Below are 6,000 nucleotides of genomic sequence, written 5' to 3'. Positions count from 1 at the left end.
CTGAAAGAGCCATGTGCTCTTAACATAGTGAATTGGATCCTGCACTATTTCTTTGTTAACATTTTCTTAAAGTATTTAAAATCAACTCCTTTTGCAGAATTGCATTCTTCTCTTTGATGCTTGTTTTTCTGCTTAAAAAAAAAAAAAATCCTGCCAACTTTTCATTCCCCCTGGTAATGGAAGAGGGCCACAGTAGGTAAATTAAGTCTATAAATAACTCTAAATTTTCCTTCTATTTGATACTTTGAGCAAAAACTATGACCAAAATGTTTTTTAAAAAAAAAATAAAAAGAGAAAGGACAATAGGCTGACTGGTGGGTCTCCCTGCAAGGCTAACAGGAGAAAAATGATAAAAAGCCAATAAAGAAATTGTTAGACAAGCTTTCTAGAAGGTCACTTCTCTTAGAGATTCTGGAGAAAGTGACCATCAACAGAAATGCTCTGGAAATTATGTTTGACTTATAGCAAAGCTGTGTGTCATGTGTCATTGAAACAGAATTAATTCCATCTGAGAGTTGGAGGGGGAGGTACAGGGCAGAGAACGGGTATACCAACCAAATGGTATACAAAAGAGCCACACAGTGTTTTCTCAAAGAACTTGGATTCAACGAGGAAGCAAAATGAACATGCGTGAGTGGATAGGTCCAACCAGTCCGAAATGGGGCCATCATTCTAGACTCTTCTCTCTCCCTCCCCGCAGTTTCAATCTCACTAAATTCTGCCATTTCTACCACCTTAATATCTCTTGAACCTGTCACTCCTCTCCCTTTTTTCTGCCATATTATTAGTTGAGGCCCCTGTTGCCACCAACCTGGTGGTTGGGATGGTCTAGGTCACAGAGTGATAATAAACAACCCCCAAATCTCAGTGGCTTACACCAGGAACGTTTCCTATCATGTAGCATCATGGGGAGCCCTGCTCACCATAGTAATCCAGGCACACAGGCTGAGGGAGGCAGTCATTTTTGATAAAATGAATTGTGTACTGGATCTTAAAGTTTCCATCCAGAAATGACACATGACACCTCAGCTAACATTTCATTAGCTAAAACATGTCACATAGCCTCACCCAACCTCTTAGGGACCCCAAAAGTGCAATCATAGCATATGTCTAGGAGAAAGAAAGCTGGAAATATTTGATGAAAATAACCAGTGACCACCACATCCAGTTTAACGGAATCACTCCTTAACTCATCTTCTTGCTTCCTGCCTCACCTCCTCCAATTCATCTTCTCCACTGACCCTTCTTTATTTATTTTTTATTTATTTTTTGTCTTTTTGCCATTTCTTGGGCCACTGCTGTGGTATATGGAGGTTCCCAGGCTAGGGGTCGAATCGGAGCTGTAGCTGCCAGCCTACGCCAGAGCCACGGCAATGCGGGATCCAAGCCACTTCTGCAACCTATACCACAGCTCACGGCAACGCTGGATCGTCAACCCACTGAGCAAGGGCAGGGATCGAACCCGCAACTTCATGGTTCCTAGTCAGATTCGTTAACCACTGTGCCACAACGGGAATTCCTCCACTGACCCTTCTTAAATTCAAATATGCTTATGTGAGATATTGCCACCCTGATAAAAAAATGTTTAATGGCACAAATATCACCTGAAATTAAGCTAAACTTGTTTGGATGTTGAACAAGCCCATTTAAGTCTGGCCCTGATCTCTCATATTTTCTTCCTAATCTCCTACCACCAGTGAAGCAATCTCCATCTGTACCCAAAATATCATATGTTCCAGCCATACAGAAGCCCCAAGGGGACACACCCTTTCTTACCTCGTCACTTCTTCACATACTGTTTTCTCTCTCTATGCTTAAAATGACCACCAACTTATTATACCCTCTTCTTCATCCACTTAGAGTCATCTACAAGGTCACAGTCTCTGAAGATATTTCCTTAACAGCCCCAGGTGGAGTTAAATTTTCTTTCTCTGCTCTCCTGGTGCCATCTACATACCTCTTCAAGTGCACCAATTATGTGAAATTTACTCTTTGTTGGAGTTTCTCAGCTAATATATTTTTTGAGACCCAAGGAGGAAATGAGCTGTGTTATTTATGGGATGGTCTGACATATAGATAATTTGAAAATGTTTATCGGGTAAATGAAGTAACACACACACACACAATCAGTTTCCAAGCTCTATATAGATTCTAAGGTCTGTGGGAGTCCTGAGTAAGTGAAACACTAGCTTCCATCTAAAAATATATTAATTTTCTCTAATTTGCACATATATGTTACAGTGCTGATATGTGGAGAATAATTAATGTGCTTTTCTCCTTTGTCTTTTCAAGTGCAGGTCCTTCACCTTAGTTGACTTAGGGCATTTATCTTCCTAGGGAGAAAATGAGGACTACTCAACATGGAATATAAAGAGAAAATAAGGTAATTTTCAGCTTCTGACATTCAAATATAAAATTTTAGAGCAAGAAAATCATCTTGCAAACTAGGCAAGCTTGTATTAAGAAAAAAATTGTCTACATTTAGCATAGTGGAAGCCAGACTTGATGGGCTTGGAGGGAAGTTCAAACAGGAAGAAGGAGGTAGAAAGTCCATCCCTTCCTAACTCCTGGGGTTGGTGGGTAGGCACAGAGGGAGCAGCAGGAGAGTCAGATAAGCAGATTCTGCCCGAGTCTTCACAGGTTGACCAGAGCAGGGAGGGAATTGAGGGTACCACTAAAGGTGGAAAAAAGCTCTTCTTTTGATGGCCCTCCTGCACCCCAATAGTCTCATTAGTCTTCTGACAGTAGGCCACTTGTAGGTACCATCACTCATCTGGAATATAACCACATCAAAGTAAATCTGCAACCTAAGCACGGTAACAAAATGGGAGGATTTGACATTTATCTTTCCCAGACCTGGGCAGTATGCACCAGCCCCAGAATTGGCTACAGTGTTTTATAAAGGAGGTCAGGGTAGCCGGTGAAGTTACACCAGTATGGACTGTGTGGTGGACCCCCCAGGGCAGCTATCCTGCCAGAGGTCAGAGGGGATAAAAGTGAGCCTGGGGGAGACGAAGTCAGGCATGGCTCACTATCAGGAGCCAAAGAGAAGCCCGTGGGTGCTACAGATTCCAAGAGCAGAGGCCAATGAACAGGACACCCAATGGTCTGTGAAGACAAGACACAATCTCAGACAGACATCAATAAACTACAGGCCCGCCATGCCCAAAGAGCTGCCTAAGGCACCAAACGTCTCCCCCTGAATGTTGAGAGGTAAGTAAATCCCACATCCCTCCCTCTATTCAACTGGACATAGGCAGAAGAACACTGGAAAAATTTGCAAATAAGGAAATTTTTAGAGGGTCTGATAAAATATATTTTATCAGGCTAAGCTATAAGGTAAATTAGATATTTAAGGAATATGCCTCCACTTTCCAATGAGTGCAGCAATGTGAAGGACCCAATTGTTACAATAAAAGCATAAGGTAATGCTTTTTGCTGCAGATTTAGAGTCTTTGTGAACCCACTGCCTTGTATATGTGTAGTTATACATGTACACTGGGCAGGATGTTCCTCCCACCTTAGTCCATAAAGGATTGGATTACACCTCTTTTTAACATACCATTTGGACTTAAATGATTTATAGGAGGAAAGATAAATTTCAAATATGTCCTAGTCACATATTTTTATTTCTGATAGTCTACACAATATTGGAGCCTGGATATATGGGTTGTGAAATTCATTTAGCTCAGGGAATTGTCCTGACAGAAAGTGGCAGCTAGTTTTTATTACCTGTAGTAGAGATAGCAGGTGCTCACTCAAGTCTGGTTCTCTTCTTTCTCGCACATGGGAAGAAGATATTGTTCCACCCCCTTATCATACTGAAGGGACTGTGTAATTACTGGTGCCAGTAGGTTGTGGAAAATGTGGTGCAGTCACTTCTGAGCAAAAGAGACAGGCATGGACCTCCAAGTGTCCCTTCCTCTACCTCAGCTATTGAAGATGCATGTGCCAGATGGTGGGTCTGCAAGTTCTGTATGGAAGAGAAGCTGCAGCCCACCTGTGTGGGACTTACGACTTGAATGAGAAATGAACTTTTGTTGTTCAAAAGGGTGAACTGGGAAAATTTGACGGAGTTTTTTCCCCACAAAATAACCTAAACCATCCTGGCTAATATTACATATATATATATATGTATATATATACATTTTTTTTTTCCCAACAGTTCTCTAGCTCTGTTTCTCAGACTGAAAAGTGAGAATAAGATCCAGTGTTTAATAAATAAAACCCAATTTGGGTTTGAGGATACTTTAAGTTACTTTAAAGTATAATACAACAAAAAGCAGCTTCCAGATCTCACAATAAAGAAAGGACAACCTGCTGTCCCTGATGTCTTGGTCACTGAAACTCAAATATCTACCACTACAACCAAATCTCTCTAGATGGCCAATGCCTCTTTGCTTTTCTAGGCCTCACATGCCTCACCCAGACATTAAATCCGAACTGAAAATCATTGTCATATGAAAACATTCAACCTAGCTCACCTGGCAAGGTGAGATTCCATATACTGATGTGTTGCTAAGATTTAATACCAACATAATGTAGAACAAACCTGGCACATTCCAAAACTTCTTCCAGAGTAAATGCTGTTTCCTTTATCTAGCTCTGTATACTTTGTATAAAGGTATTAAATATCCTCTCAAAGGGCACAAAAATATTCTTGCGTGAAGTTAAAAGCATGGAACAATCTTTAGATATGTTTTTAATTGGGGAAATGAATAAAGAAAACACCCTTTAAAGAGCAATTTATGGAATTAGCAATTCCTAAGAGGCAACAGCATGTTGGGTGCTGCACCCGTGGCGTAATTCCAATAATGCGGGCCATTTTGTGGTGCCAGGCTTGGACTCTTTTGTAGCAGAGACGTCATCATTATGATCCATCAATAGACAGCTCCCTCCATAAATATGCACATAAATTCAAAATCTCAGTGGCGATATTATTATTCTAATGGAAATACTGTACATCTTAAATCAGTGGAGGTACTGCATTTAATTTGGAAGTCAAGTTTCTGTGACAATGTGGCACTGCCTTGAAGAATCCCATTTACTCTGTGGCTCCTTCATCTCTGGTAATGGACCTTCTTTTTGTAGCCACCTGAAAGCCGATTATGTTTAGGGCCTTTGAAATCATCAATAGTCAATCACTTTGTTTCTGGTGGATCTTGGAGATGGCATCTTAGAATGGATGTCACCCATCTACTCATTCATTCATTTATTCATTCAACAAATAATTGAGTGTCTCCTATGTGCCAAAAGCTGTACTAAGCCCTGGGGGTTTAACAGTGAGCAAAATGGACAAAAATTCTTACGCTTATGACACTTACACTGAAGCTGGGCCTGAGGGTCAGAAAGTCAAAGACTGGGCCTGTCATTAACCAGCAGGGTCTCAGTTTCCTCAGTGATGAAACCATGAGGCTGAAGGAAGTTCTCAACCAAAGGCACCACCCTAGAAGATATCTGGAAATTTGTTGAGAGGCTTTTGTTATAATAACAACTGGGGGATGCTTTTAGCATTTTCTATCAAAGGCCAGCAATACTAAATATCTCTAACACAGATACATCTCACTATGAAATACTATCCTACCCAAAATGCAAATGAAATTCCCTTTGAAAAGCTCTTGATGTTTTCTAAAGTTCCTTCCATCTCTAACAGCATATAAATTTGAAGAATTGGCTCCTATCTCTTCTTGAAAAAAAAAAAAAGTAGGTGCTTGCTGTCTCGGAGGACACATTGAAGGAAGAGGATTCCTGATAATTCTTCATTTCTCTTGGATCTTCTAACTGAAAGTATAAACCTAGAGTCTTGTGAAAATGCAAACACAAGCCAAAAACACATTTTCTCAATCCAAGAACAGATTTCCATCAGAAAGGTGTCTGGATTTTTTTTTTCTCCTAAAAAGAAAATACAGTAAGAGTCTCTTACAACCTTGAGACAACTGTGAGCATCCTCTGTTAAAAGACATGCCCTTCCCACACCACAGACACGGGAGCATAAATTAA

The sequence above is a fragment of the Sus scrofa genome, chromosome 13, assembly GCF_000003025.6.
Source record: "Sus scrofa isolate TJ Tabasco breed Duroc chromosome 13, Sscrofa11.1, whole genome shotgun sequence".
In the NCBI taxonomy this organism is placed as follows: Eukaryota; Metazoa; Chordata; class Mammalia; order Artiodactyla; family Suidae; genus Sus; species Sus scrofa.
Note: the sequence above shows the minus strand (reverse complement) of the source record.